Here is a 15,937-nt window from a genome sequence, read left to right as displayed (position 1 = left end):
AGAGGCTTATAACACAGAATATAGGGGACTCAGAGATTCATAGAAACTAGAGATGGGTGAACCATTAGCTAATGAGGTTGACCAACAATTCCATCCTGACCAAAATGGGGAAAAGAAGTGTAATTAATAAAGCATTGGCGGCAGAGAGTTCAAGTAGAATCGAGAGGCTACTCTTTTGAAGTTGCTCTTATGCAAGCTTCAGGTAGACCTTGCTACCTATCATAACCTGCCAACCCCCAACCAGGTCCATTCCAACCAATACTAAAGAACACCTAGGGCAATATATAAGACTCCACAAGGGTTCCATGCACTAGAGTAAGTTTCCAGAAATCTTCAGCCTGGGTCCCTGGTCCAGATAAGTCCTGAAACCTAGCCCAGCCTCTGCAGAACATCTAATAGTTCCATCTCCTTACCCCATATTAGTGACAGACCCTCCCAGTACGAAAAATTTAGAATTGCCATAGCTCAAACACCCCTAAAGAGAAAGATGGAAAGATCAAAGGTAATGGTGGAGTTATACAGAGAAGATAGGATTTAAGAAATTAGTATGAATGCTGAATCATTAAATTGATAAGTCTTTTAGTCTCCAATATTTTAGAGCAGCTAGCAGTAACAACCTAAAATTGTGAAATTGTAACCCATGTCAAAGTCTGAAATATGTTCTACAACTAATTGTGGTTCTGTGCTTTGAAATTTATAGCTTTTTTGTATGTATGTTATTTTTCACAAAAAAATAAGGAATAAAAGTCAATTTTGATGGTAAAAAAATATTTAAGCCGCTAACCTCCTATATTCTGGAGCAGCTAGAAGTAAAAATATGGAAGGATTGTATGGTAGTCCATAACAAACGCTGGGATCTGTCCTGTAACTGCTTGTTGAAAAATGCTTTGAACACTATTGCATTTTTATTTCTTTGCTTTGTATATATATGTTATACTATACAATTAAAAAAAGTTAAAAAAAAAAAGTGGAGGAAGCTAGAATTAGCTCAAATATGTAAAGACAGGCTCTCCAATCATGGAGGAGGCCTACATGCTTTATACACACTGGAAAAGCTTTACAGTTAGGTATGATATGACCAGAAGTCATTATCAGGGTTGAAAACAAGGGCATAGAGTAAAGATATACACAGAAACATCAATTCTTCCTGATTCCCTTGAACCAATTCTGTATTCATAATGGCTAAGCATTTATCCCTGTCAAAATATTGGAGGATTCATCTCTAAAAAAGAAGAATTGCTCCCGGACTGTTTTTCATAAAAGAATGCCTTTCCATCAGAAAGCTCTGCCTGTGAAACTAAAGTTAATGCATATATTCACTTAATTCAACAAATATTTGTCAAAGGTTTAATAGACAATGGATAAAAATTCTCTGCTCCAGTATAACTTACATTCTTAAAAGAATCATCAGGTATGTGAGAAAAACTGTCACATGAGAGAAAGATCAGTATTTTTTTTAAATCTAAAATAAAATGACTCTGAAGGAATCTAATCTCTGATTAGAATCATCAGAGTAATTCTGTGTGAACAAAACAAACATAAGTTGCTAATGAAAAAGGAACCATCAGGAAACAAGAAAGAGCTCTTGAATATTAAATGTCATTTGTCAAATTAGATTACAAAGAAGATTTGGAAGTTGATGAAATCTTCTAAAGCCAAAGGCTAGGAAATATAAGGAAAACAATAAAAAGAACAACAACAAAAAAGGGTTAATCCAGAACATCTACTTTCCAACAAATAGGTACTCTGGAAATAGGAAACAATGCAAGAACATTTCCAAGAGTGTAAGTAACCCACAGCCTTTAACAGTAAAAGGACAAACAGTACGCCAAGCGTGATGCATGATTCAGGACCTTTGTATTAGTTTTGACTACTGTATAGCAAATTACCAGAAACCCAGCTGCTTAAAACAACACATATTTGTTAGTTCATAGTTCTGTTAGGTCTTGGTGCTTTGCTCAGGGTATCACAAGTTTCAGAATCAAGGTATTGATCAGGCTTTATCATCTGGAAGCTCTGGTGGGGGGGGAATCTGTTTCCAGGTTCATTCTTGTTGGCAAAATTCAGTTCCTTGCAATTATGGGACTGAGGACCCTGTTTCCTTGCTGACTGGAAACCACCATATTCTTTATCATGTGACCCCCTCCATTTTAAAGCCAGCAATGATGCACTGAATTATTTTATGTGATTTGAACCTCTGACTTCCTTTTCTACAACCATCCAGAAAAAAGTTCTGTTTTTAATGGGCTCATATGCTTAGGTCAGGCCCACCCATAAAAAAATCTCCCTATGTTAAGGTCAGTTGTGCCAGTCACATGACCTGATCCAGCAGTAAAGTCCATTACATTCACACACCCAGGGTTGGAAAAGCTTGGGCGACCTAGAATTCTGCCTAACACAGACCTGAAAGACACTTCACACTAAATTTTGAAACACCAAAGAATGAGAAATAGACTAGTGCCAGATTCATCATCAGCAACAGTGGCTCCTGGAAGACAAAACAATGCTTTCAGATTTCCAAGGGATTTCTTTTTTGAATCCACAGTTTTATCTCTAGCTAAATTATCACACAAACATATAGACAGAATAAAGATATTCTCAGCCATAAAATTTTGTTTTCCCACCGGCCCTTTCTTAAGAAGTTAAAGGACATAGAAAATCAAGATAGAGGACAACCCAAGATTAAGTATAGAGTAAACCCAACACAGAACAGCGAAAGGAGTTCCCAAGATGGCAACTGGGCAGGTCTGGATAATTACGCAGTAGATTTGTGCAAGAAAAAAAAAAAAAGTCTCAACAAGAAACAATTATTCTCTGGCCTCAATTTCTTCCACTCTAGCATGAGTATAATAATAGTACCTATTTCTTAGAGTCATTAACAACATTAAATAAGTTAATATTTGTGAATACTTACAACAGTGTGTTACATTTGTAAATATTTCATAAATATTTGTGAAATAAGATTCCAAGCTAACCATCAAAAATCTTAAAATGAAAAATGGTTGGTGGGAGGTGGGTCAGGCTTTTTGCTATTTTTCTTTAGTTCTTCTTATTCTATAAAATTTTTTTAAAAAACAAAGGAGGTACTAGCCAGCAATATCAGATATTCCAGATCTATTAAATAAGAGGATGCCTAAAGTGGATCCATCATATTTAGTAGTAAAGAGGTAGTTAGTAATTTTAGCCATAGCTGTTTCAGAAAAATGATGGGGATTGGGGGAAAAAACACAAAACAAAAGCAAAGAGAGCATAATGGGTTTAGGAGAAATGGAAGGTGATAGTGATAACCAGTGTAAGTAATTCTTTCAAGAAGTTTGATTTGAAGGGGAAGAGCAAGATAGGATGGTAACAGGAGAAGGAAGAAAAGTTGAAGATCATGTATTTTTAAAGAAGTTGGAGATTCAAGGGGAAAGAAAAAGGACTTAGCCAACCTACCCTTAATAATCTTCATTACCTTCAAGACATTAAAATAAAAATAATAAGAATATCATTCTTTGATGGAGATAATTTATAAAAAACAATATTCTATGATAGAGATAATTTTTAAATCTAATGTAAATTATGATTAAAAATATCTACAGAAAAATTGCTATTTTTGTTGATCTTTAACACACAGGCTAAGAAAAACAAAGTACTTGCCATGCAGGTACAGCTTTGAGATACTGTCTGTCGTCTTCCTAAAGAGAGTTCTGAAGCTATAACTGGGCAAGAATAGAGTTAGGCAAGATCCAAGAGAGCCATGCCAGCCAGGCTACAGTTTTTGTTAATTGTGCCTTGTCAAAGCTCTATTCCCATCCCCACCCCACTCCCAAAAGGAACATCATTCACATCACCTGCAGAGCGATTGTCTCGAGAGTAAGGGTGGGCCCAAATGTTGAAGTCTTCTGAAAATATTCTGACCCTTAGAAGAGAGTCCCAATGGAGACGGAATGACTAACTGAAGAGGTTCAATTAGTCATTCTGTTTGTTTTTATATTTTGTGTGGTTTGGGAGTCCTCAAATATATATTGTTCAACCAGTACTTTAGTGCAATGCTACACAAAGTGTGTTCTCTGGGCCATTGCTGACCCAGGAGCTATTACCAGTCTGCAATGATAATTGAACGTAAGAATTTACTTTGATAGCAATTTGTCAAAGTAACTCTATATCTTTTGAACCTAACCCTAAACTGAGTCTATATTTTATGTTTTTTTAAAAAAATTTTCATTTTCATAGTAATCTTTTTGTTAAACCAAAGCCATCAAAATAAAAATGACTAATTGGAAGTTTAAAAATGTCCCTTACCATAAAGAGTTTGAGAAGTACTGCTTTAGAGTTCCTTCCAGAAGGAGCCCTGGATTGAGAAGGCTTAGAGTCTAGCTCCCGACTGACCCGCTCTGGGACCCTGGGGAAGCTATTTAACTTCTCTAAGACTTCCCATCCTCATCTGTTAAATAAGGGCAATAATTTGTACTTCAGGGGGCTGCCGGGAGGATGAAATGAAATAAAGGTTTGGAAATTGATTGGTTTCCCATATCAAGGAACAATTCCAGGTGGACTGGACTTCTGTGGCTGTTCTCTGTGTGATGAAAGTATCTCTAGTTTCTTCATGAAATAGTACTTTAGAAATGTTTTTCACCTTAACTCACTTTGGAGTTTTTTTTTGTCAGGTATCTCACACAGGTATTGTTTTTACTGAGCTGTTCAGGGACAGTTTTGTTTTTAGAGTGATGAGTGTGCAAGTATCGCTGCTTTGACATTCATCTTTGCATTGTCATGCAGCCTGTTGCCTTACATCGCTAATTTAGTGGATAATGTATGAAATGTGGTTGGCAAACCCTATAATGTTGAATTATAATGTCATTAATCTTTCATGTCTCTTTCCTAGATTCTTCTGCTCTTACGCAAAGTGAATGGACTTGACACCCTCAGAAACTCATCGAACTATCTGAGGGAATGCAATCCTTTTAAGACTTTTTTTGTTTTATTTTTATATAATCATGCATTTCAGTAGCTGATTAAGATGAGCTCCAAGGTAGAGAGTTTCACAGACTTTGTATACAATTATCAAGGACCACTTTACACCATGTAGTTGCAGTTTTGTTTTTTTTTTTAAACTAGCAATTGTAAGAAGTTTGCATGAATTCATTCTCTTCCTTAACTCCTTTCAGATTTTGTGTTCGAGATAGAAATTACCCTTTTCAGGAAGTTTTACCCTGCTGGGTGTAAACCCACAATGCCTTGGCAGTAAAATAGCCTCCAAAGAGGGATAATTTTATGCAACCATTTCACTCCTTAGACCAATTAAATTGGTATGCTCTATCTCATCACCATCACACAAAACAGGTATCCGTGTTCTCCTCACCACTTGCTTAGAGAAGCTGATCATAAGATTTATTTAGCTCTTCTCAGAGTTAGGATCACGTATTTTTTTTTTCAGAGCTGTATGGCTTCTAATAAAAAACAGAAAGTCCCGAAACAAACCTATTTTCATGGCTGCCTTTCAATCAGTACGTAACACACTTTCTGTTTTCTCTTCATGAAAAATAAATTTCACTTTAAATCCCCTGCTCTCATTCTATCTGTCACATATGTGGGATCTGATGTCTCTAAAGTGGAATCTTATTGATATGGCATTGTTAAAAGGGCTTAGCAAAAGTATTTTGCGAGCCTGTAGCATAATTCCAGAAAAGGATTTATTGTCTTAGAAGATATTCGCAATCTCCCGAGATTAAGAAATTCCTATAATTGTATGTGAAAGAGCAGACAGAGAGAGATTGTTTTTGCTGATAAAATAGAAGGTTCTTTAGAGAAGAAAAACAGAGCAGCTTTTAAATATGTAACCTTTTTTCTTCACTCTTAGTTACCCAAAACCAATTCCTCCACACTCTTGCCCTCATTTTTACTACTTACCACTTTACTTCAGCTCTTTGTGAAGTAACTTTAATAGTATCCATGTAATTGAGTCATTTGGAGAGACATCTGCTACATTCACAAGGAAACAAGCATTCTAAACAAAGCTGAATGTATTGTTTAGGAAGGCCTTGCTTTTTATATTCTTATTAGAGAAGTTGTAGGTTTATAGAAAAATCATGCAAAAAATACAGTTACTAAATGTGGTAGTTAGGTTCAGGTGTCAACTTGGCCAGGTGAAAGTGCCTAGTTCTATTGCTGTGGACATGAGCCAATAGCATATGAACCTCATCTTTTGCTGATTACATCTGCAGTCGGCTAGGAGGCATGCCTGCTGCAATGAATGATGTTTGACTTAATTGGCTGGTGCTTAAAAGAGAGATCTCAACATAGCATAGCCCAAGCAGCTCAGCATACCTCATCTCAGCACTCGCAGCTCAGCCCAGGCCTTTGGAGATGCAGAAAGAAATCACCCTGGGGAAAGTTGTTGGAACCCAGAGGCCTGGAGAGAAGGCCAGCAGAGATCACCCTGTGCCTTCCCACATAAGAAAGAACCTCAGTTGAAAGTTAGTTGCCCCTTTTCTGAAGAACTATATGTTAACTAAATAAATCCCCTTTTATTGAAAGCCAATTCATTTCTGGTGTATTGCATTCTGGCAGCTAACAAACTAGAACACCAAATATCCCTCCCTCCCATTATTAATATCTTGCATTAGTGTCACATGTTTGTTGCAATTATTGGAAGGATATTATTATAATTATACTTGATAGTCCATGCTTTACACTATGGTTCCCTGTTTGTGTTGTTCAGGGCTGTTGCTTTTTAAATTTGTATTTCAGCAACATATATGTAATCTAAAATTTAACCACATTCAAATATATAATCTAGTGCTGTTAATTATGTTCACAATGTTGTCCTACCATCACCACCATCCATTATCAAAACTTTTCCAACATTCCAAATAGAAACTCTGTGAAATTTAAGCATTACCTCCCTATTCCCTACCCACACACTGGAACCTGGTAACCTGAATTCTAGTTTCTGACTCTGCCAGTTTGCTTCTCTATGTCATATCAGTGAGATCATATTGTAGATCATACAATATTCATCCTTTTTGTCTGGTTTATTTCACTCGACATGTCTTCAAAGTTCATTCACTTTGTCACATGGATCAGGACTTCATTCCTTTTCATGGCTGAATAATATTCCATTGTACATACATACCACATTTTGCTTATCTATTGCGACTGTGAATTGTCACGATGAACATTGGTGTGTAAATATCTGTTCAAGTCCTTGCTTTCAATTCTTTTGGGTCTATTTCTAGAAGTGAGATTGCCAGGTTATGATAATTCTGTACTTAACTTTCTGAGGAACTGCCAAACTGTCATGAAGAACAGTGTACCACTTTATATTCCCACCAACAATGAATGAGTGTTCCTATTTCTCCACATCCTTTCCCACACTTATAATTTTCCTTTTTTTTTTTTTAAGTAGTAGCCATTCTAGTAGGTGTAAGATAGTATCTGTGATTTTGTTTTACATTTTCCTAATGGTAATGAAGTTGAGCATCTTTTCATGTGCTTTTTGGCCATTTATATATTCTTTAGAGAAATGTCTATTCAAGTCTTTTGCCCATTTTTTAATTGGGCAGTGTGACTTTTTGCTGTTGAGTAGCAGGATTTCTTTATATATTTCTTATGTGTAGTTCCTGAATATTTTCTCTTATTGTGAAAGTTGTTATTTTACTTTCATTATCAAGTCCTTTGATGCAGAAAAGTTTTAAATTGACCATGGGGTTTTGTGTGTTAACTTCTGGAGACAAAAATAACATGAATTGTGCCTATAATTTATGACTTGCCATTATTCCCTGCTCTATACTTAATGTTTAATTAATTACGTTTGTCAGTTAGACTCACTGGCAACAGTGAGTCTCTTTTCATAGCAGCTCATCTTCTCTACCCTTCCTACAGTTTTCTTTAGCGCTCTCTAAAGGGCACTATTCTTTTGTGACAGATGGGCATAATTTCATAAGAAAGTGATTTAGCCATTAACATCCCGTGCACAGACTATTCTTGCTAAGAAAGCACGTCAGGTAAGGATACAACATCAGTGTAGAGTTTCAGAGATCCCAAACCTCAGAAGTTTTCACTGAAAATTATTTTCACATAAGATAAATTTCGGGATAATTTTTGTGGGGGCTGGAAGCAGAAGCAGTAGGCAGGTCATAGGAGCAACAGTCCCTTACTATTCAGTTGCTGGCTTATCCCGATGTGATCTTCCTGAGTTCTTCAAGGCATCACTCCACAGGTGCAGCTCGTGATTGCAGAGTGGGACAGAGCAGGTGGGAATGTGAGGTGGGAGGTGGGTAATGCAATGGACTCAGCAGATACTAGATACCTATGGACGGAGCTCTCATTTTTCTCTCAGCTAGGTAAGGGCTTTTTCTATTTGGGACCTGATTAATGTAAATTTGTCATTTTGGTCAGGCCATGCCTCAAGTCCATTAATTACTCTCTTTCCAACCCAAACCTTATCCCTTCTCTCATTGAAAGGAAATGCACTACATTCTCTGTGCCATGAAGCCTTCTAGGACAATAAATTTATTCAAACAAACAAAAATACTCTCTTTTTTATGTAGGCCCACTTCTATATTTCAAAAAATCCATTCTGCATTAAGTATTCATTTCTTTATTGAACAAATATTTATTGAGTGGCTTCTACATGCCATTGAATTAGGTACTTAGGATAGCTCCGTGCATGATCTGAGAAAGCTTACAGTTTATTGAGAGAGCTGTAGATGTTAAATGAGAAATAACCACTTAAAATGTGAATTACAATCACAGCAATAAATCAATGCATATTTAAGTCCCTTGGGTCAAGAAGAGTGATTTCTTTTGAAGTAATTTTTCATAATATTTTTTTCTGTACAACACAAAAATTGAAATTTTCTATTTTTCAGGTAACAGAACTAAAGCACAGAGAATTAGCTGATTTCCCCTAAATTTCAATTCTACATACATGTTCTATGTCCTTAAGGCATATATGTTTCTTTATTATCACTTCACATAGTAATTTCTTGATGTTTTCGATCAGTTCTACTTTCTACTTTGTCGCATGTAGCAGGACTTCATAGAATATATAGTAGAATTTCATTGCTTATATTCAGATTTATGACTATGTGGAGATGATGTTATTTTTTTTTCATTTGTAACTTTTTAACAGAACATTTAGAAAATACAAAATTAAGTGAAGTTTTTAATAGCACAACGCACAAGGAGCATAGAAAACCAGAAAGGAACAATAAAGGTGATTAGAAATAGGACAGAGGAGGCAAGATTTTCATATTGGAGTAGAATTTGGAAAACAGATATGATAAGAAGTTAATTAATCTAAAATAACATAAGGAATTCCTTAAAATGCCTCCTAATAATGCCTGTTTTTATTTGGTGCTTACAAAACTTCTTATTCAGTAGGTTGCTGTGACTTCCCACTAGCTCTACAGGAGTGGCCAAGGCAGTATGACTCTCCTGGAAAATTTTAAGTTTTGCCTAATAGTACCCAGCAATTAGGGACAATGCTAAGACTCAAATCCAGGTCTTCTGGTTTCAAGTCTAAGATGAATTCTACTGCATGATAATATTTTTCCCTCCATTTGCCACTCTGTAATGGGTCTGCCAGCTCCAGTGATTCTCCATGACCAATGATGGGACAAAACAATTCAACTTAACAGCACCAATATCTTATTCTTTTTTTTTTTTTTTTTATTAACGGAAAGAAAAAAAAGAAATTAACACAACATTTAGAAATCATACCATTCTACATATGCACTCAGTAATTCTTAACATCATCACATAGATGCATGATCATTGTTTCTTAGTACATTTGCATCAGTTTAGAGGAACTAGCAACACAACAGAAAAAGATACAAAATGTCAATATAAAGAAAAGAAATAAAAGTAGTAGTAATAGTAAAAAACAACAACAACAAACAAACCAACAAGCAAACAAAAACAAAAAAAAACCCTATACCTCAGATGCAGCTTCATTCAGTATTTTAACATGATTACTTTACAATTAGGTATTATTGTGCTGTCCATTTTTGAGTTTTTGTATCTAGTCCTGTTGCACAATCTGTATCCCTTCAGCTTCAATTACCCATTGTCTTACCCTGTTTCTAACTCCTGCTGAACTCTGTTACCAATGACATATTTCAAGTTTATTCTCGAATGTCCGTTCACAACAGTGGGACCATACAGTATTTGTCCTTTAGTTTTTGGCTGGATTCACTCAGCATAATATTCTCTAGGTCCATCCATGTTATTACATGGTTCATAAGTTTATCTTGTCTTAAAGCTGCATAATATTCCATCGTATGTATATACCACAGTTTGTTTAGCCACTCTTCTGTTGATGGAGATTTTGGCTGTTTCCATCTCTTTGCAATTGTAAATAACGCTGCTATAAACATTGGTGTGCAAATGTCCGTTTGTGTCTTTGCCCTTAAGTCCTTTGAGTAGATACCTAGCAATGGTATTGCTGGGTCGTATGGCAATTCTATATTCAGCTTTTTGAGGAACCGCCAAACTGCCTTCCACAGTGGTTGCACCCTTTGACATTCCCACCAACAGTGAATAAGTGTGCCTCTTTCTCCGCATCCTCTCCAGCACTTGTCATTTTCTGTTTTGTTGATAATGGCCATTCTGGTGGGTGTGAGATGATATCTCATTGTGGTTTTGATTTGCATTTCTCTAATGGCCAGGGACATTGAGCATCTCTTCATGTGCCTCTTGGCCATCCGTATTTCTTCTTCTGGTAGGTGTCTGTTTAAGTCTTTTTCCCATTTTGTAATTGGGTTGGCTGTCTTTTTGTTGTTGAGTTGAATAATCTCTTTATAAATTCTGGATACTAGACCCTTATCTGATATGTCATTTCCAAATATTGTCTCCCATTGTGTAGGCTGTCTTTCTACTTTCTTGATGAAGTTCTCTGATGCACAAAAGTGTTTAATTTTGAGAAGCTCCCATTTATTTATTTCCTTCTTCAGTGTTCTTGCTTTAGGTTTAAGGTCCATAAAACCACCTCCAGTTGTAAGATCCATAAGATATCTCCCAACATTTTCCTCTAACTGTTTTATGGTCTTAGACCTAATGTTTAGATCTTTGATCCATTTTGAGTTAACTTTTGTATAGGGTGTGAGAGATGGGTCTTCTTTCATTCTTTTGCATATGGATATCCAGTTCTCTAGGCACCATTTATTGAAGAGACTGTTCTGTCCCAGGTGAGTTGGCTTGACTGCCTTATCAAAGATCAAATGTCCATAGATGAGAGGGTCTATATCTGAGCACTCTATTCGATTCCATTGGTCGATATATCTATCTTTATGCCAATACCATGCTGTTTTGACCACTGTGGTTTCATAATATGCCTTAAAGTCAGGCAGCGCGAGACCTCCAGCTTCGTTTTTTTTCCTCAAGATGTTTTTAGCAATTCGGGGTACCCTGCCCTTCCAGATAAATTTGCTTATTGGTTTTTCTATTTCTGAAAAATATGTTGTTGGGATTTTGATTGGTATTGCATTGAATCTGTAAATCAATTTAGGTAGGATTGACATCTTAACTATATTTAGTCTTCCAATCCATGAACACGGTACGCCCTTCCATCTATTTAGGTCTTCTGTGATTTCTTTTAACAGTTTTTTGTAGTTTTCTTTATATAGGTTTTTTGTCTCTTTGGTTAAATTTATTCCTAGGTATTTTATTCTTTTAGTTGCAATTGTAAATGGGATTCGTTTCTTGATTTCTACCTCAGCTTGTTCATTACTAGTGTATAGAAAAGCTACAGATTTTTGAATGTTGATCTTGTAGCCTGCTACTTTGCTGTACTCATTTATTAGCTCTAGTAATTTTGTTGTGGATTTTTCTGGGTTTTCTACATATAGTATCATATCGTCTGCAAACAGTGATAGTTTTACTTCTTCCTTTCCAATTTTGATGCCTTGTATTTCTTTTTCTTGCCTAATTGCTCTGGCTAGAACTTCCAACACAATGTTGAATAATAGTGGTGATAGTGGACATCCTTGTCTTGTTCCTGATCTTAGGGGGAAAGTTTTCAATTTTTCCCCATTGAGGATGATATTAGCTGTGGGTTTTTCATATATTCCCTCTATCATTTTAAGGAAGTTCCCTTGTATTCCTATCTTTTGAAGTGTTTTCAGCAGGAAAGGATGTTGAATCTTGTCAAATGCCTTCTCTGCATCAATTGAGATGATCATGTGATTTTTCTGCTTTGATTTGTTGATATGGTGTATTACATTAATTGATTTTCTTATGTTGAACCATCCTTGCATACCTGGGATGAATCCTACTTGGTCATGATGTATAATTCTTTTAATGTGTTGCTGGATACGATTTGCTAGAATTTTATTGAGGATTTTTGCATCTGTATTCATTAGAGAGATTGGTCTGTAGTTTTCTTTTTTTGTAATATCTTTGCCTGGTTTTGGTATGAGGGTGATGTTGGCTTCATAGAATGAATTAGGTAGTTTTCCCTCCACTTCGATTATGTTGAAGAGTTTGAGGAGAGTAGGTACTAATTCTTTCTGGAATGTTTGATAGAATTCACATGTGAAGCCGTCTGGTCCTGGACTTTTCTTTTTAGGGAGGTTTTGAATAACTAATTCAATCTCTTTACTTGTGATTGGTTTGTTGAGGTCGTCTATTTCTTCTTGAGTCAAAGTTGGTTGTTCATGTCTTTCCAGGAACCTGTCCATTTCTTCTAAATTGTTGTATTTATTAGCGTAAAGTTGTTCATAGTATCCTGTTATTACCTCCTTTATTTCTGTGAGGTCAGTAGTTATGTCTCCTCTTTCATTTCTAATCTTATTTATTTGCATCCTCTCTCTTCTTCTTTTTGTCAATCTTGCTAAGGGCCCATCAATCTTGTTGATTTTCTCATAGAACCAACTTCTGGTCTTATTGATTTTCTCTATTGTTTTCATGTTTTCAATTTCATTTATTTCTGCTCTAATCTTTGTTATTTCTTTCCTTTTGCTTGCTTTGGGATTAGTTTGCTGTTCTTTCTCCAGTTCTTCCAAGTGGACAGTTAATTCCTGCATTTTTGCCTTTTCTTCTTTTCTGATAAAGGCATTTAGGGCAATAAATTTCCCTCTTAGCACTGCCTTTGCTGCGTCCCATAAGTTTTGATATGTTGTGTCTTCATTTTCATTTGCCTCTAGGTATTTACTAATTTCTCTTGCAATTTCTTCTTTGACCCACTTGTTGTTTAAGAGTGTGTTGTTGAGCCTCCATGTATTTATGAATTTTCTGGCACTCCGCCTATTATTGATTTCCAACTTCATTCCTTTATGATCCGAGAAAGTGTTGTGTATGATTTCAATCTTTTTAAATTTGTTAAGACTTGCTTTGTGACCCAGCATATGGTCTATCTTTGAGAATGATCCATGAGCACTTGAAAAAAAGGTGTATCCTGCTGTTGTGGGATGTAATGTCCTATAAATGTCTGTTAAGTCAAGTTCATTTATAGTAATATTCAGGTTCTCTATTTCTTTATTGATCCTCTGTGTAGATGTTCTGTCCATTGATGAGAGTGGTGAATTGAAGTCTCCAACTATTATGGTATATGTGTCTATTTCCCTTTTCAGTGTTTGTAGTGTATTCCTCACGTATTTTGGGGCATTCTGGTTCGGTGCGTAAATATTTATGATTGTTATGTCTTCTTGTTTAATTGTTCCTTTTATTAGTATATAGTGTCCTTCTTTGTCTCTTTTAACTGTTTTACATTTGAAGTCTAATTTGTTGGATATTAGTATAGCCACTCCTGCTCTTTTCTGGTTGTTGTTTGCATGAAATATCTTTTCCCAACCTTTCACTTTCAACCTATATTTATCTTTGGGTCTAAGATGTGTTTCCTGTAGACAGCATATAGAAGGATCCTGTTTTTTAATCCATTCTGCCAGTCTATGTCTTTTAATTGGGGAATTCAGTCCATTGACATTTAGAGTTATTACTGTTTGGATAATATTTTCCTCTACCATTTTGCCTTTTGTATTATATATATCATATCTGTCTTTCCTTCTTTCTACACTTTTCTCCATGTCTCTCTCTTCTGTCTTTTTGTATCTGACTCTAGTGCTTCCTTTAGTATTTCTTGCAAAGCTGGTCTCTTGGTCACAAATTCTCTTAGTGACTTTTTGTCTGAGAATGTTTTAAATTCTCCCTCATTTTTGAAGGACAATTTTGCTGGATATAGGAGTCTTGGCTGGCAGTTTTTCTCTTTTAGTAACTTAAATATATCATCCCACTGTCTTCTAGCTTCCATGGTTTCTGCTGAGAAATCTACACATAGTCTTATTGGGTTTCCCTTGTATGTGACGGATTGTTTTTCTCTCGCTGCCTTCAAGATCCTCTCTTTCTCTTTGACCTCTGACATTCTAACTAGTAAGTGTCTTGGGGAACGCCTATTTGTGTCTAATCTCTTTGGGGTGCGCTGCACTTCTTGGATCTGTAATTTTAGGTCTTTCATAAGAGTTGGGAAATTTTCAGTGATAATTTCTTCCATTAGTTTTTCTCCTCCTTTTCCCTTCTCTTCTCCTTCTGGGATACCCACTACACGTATATTTGTACGGTTCACATTGTCCTTGAGTTCCCTGATACCTTGTTCAAATTTTTCCATTCTTTTCCGGATAGTTTCTGTTTCTTTTTGGAGTTCAGATGTTTCATCCTCCAAATCACTAATTCTATCTTCTGTTTCTTTAAATCTGTCATTGTAGGTATCCATTGTTTTTTCCATCTTTTCTACTTTATCTTTCACTTCCATAAGTTCTGTGATTTGTTTTTTCAGTTTTTCTATTTCTTCTTTATGTTCAGCCCATGTCTTCTTCATGTCCTCCCTCAATTTATCGATTTCGTTTTTGAAGAGGTTTTCCATTTCTGTTCGTATATTCAGCATTAGTTGTTTCAGCTCCTGTATCTCATTTGAACTATTGGTTTCTTCGTTTGACTGGGCCATATGTTCAATTTTCTGAGCGTGATCCGTTATCTTCTGCTGGCGTCTGGGCATTTAGTCAGATTTCCCCGGGTGTTCGACCCCACAGGTTGAAAGATTTTTCTGCGCAGTCTCTGGGTTCTGTTCTTCCTATCCTGCCCAGTAGGTGGCACACGTGGCACACGCCTGTCTGTGGGTTCCACCAGCGAAAGTTGCTGTGGGTCCCTCAACTCTGGAAAACTCTCGCCGTAGGGGAGGTTCGGCAACCGAAGCGTCTTGGAAGAATGCCAGCCGGCCCGGGGTTCCAAACGCGGGGAGGGTCGCCGGCTGTCGCAGCACAGGAGAGCGTCCAGCCAAATTAGCTAGTCGGCCCGGGGCACCAAGCGTGGCGGGAGGGCGCCAGCTGTCGCAGCCCGGGAGAGTGCACTGCTCCCAGCCGACGGGGGAGTCACGTGTTTGGAAGGGATCCCCCGGTCACTGTTCTCCGCAGTCTGGGGATTTCCGACCCAACTATCTCAGTTGTTCCGGGGGGCCTCGTGTGGTGGGGGCACCAGCCGCCGCGGCCTAAGGGGACCGCCTGTCCAATTCTACCAGCTGGCCTGGGAAGGTGGAAGGGAGGGACTCCGGTCGCTTGCTGTCCCACCCAGGAAAGCCCGTGCCCCTTGGTGATCTCACCGGAGCTGGTTCTCCCAGATAGTCAGCCGTTCCAGGATGGGGTACGCTGTCCCTTTGATTTCCCTCGTGGCTCCGGGAGCTGCTCTGTATTATCTCCACTCCCCCAGTAGTTGTTCTGGAGGAGGAAAGGTGAGGGCGGCAAGGCTGTCGAGGCTGGTGGCGGAGGAGCATGGTGAAGGCGGGGGAAGAGGGCACCGTGTTGGTTGGAGAGCAGCCGGAGAAGGAGGGGGAGGAGGGGGGTAGGGAGGTCGGGCGGCTCGGCTGCTGCGGGGCGCGTGCGCCGCGCGGCGGTCCGGCGGAGAGAGAGAGGGGGTAGGGAGGTCGGGCGGCTCGGCTGCTGCGGGGCGCGTGCGCCGCGCGGCG

Source organism: Tamandua tetradactyla, chromosome 7 (assembly GCF_023851605.1).
Source record: "Tamandua tetradactyla isolate mTamTet1 chromosome 7, mTamTet1.pri, whole genome shotgun sequence".
Classification (NCBI taxonomy): domain Eukaryota; kingdom Metazoa; phylum Chordata; class Mammalia; order Pilosa; family Myrmecophagidae; genus Tamandua; species Tamandua tetradactyla.
Note: the sequence above shows the minus strand (reverse complement) of the source record.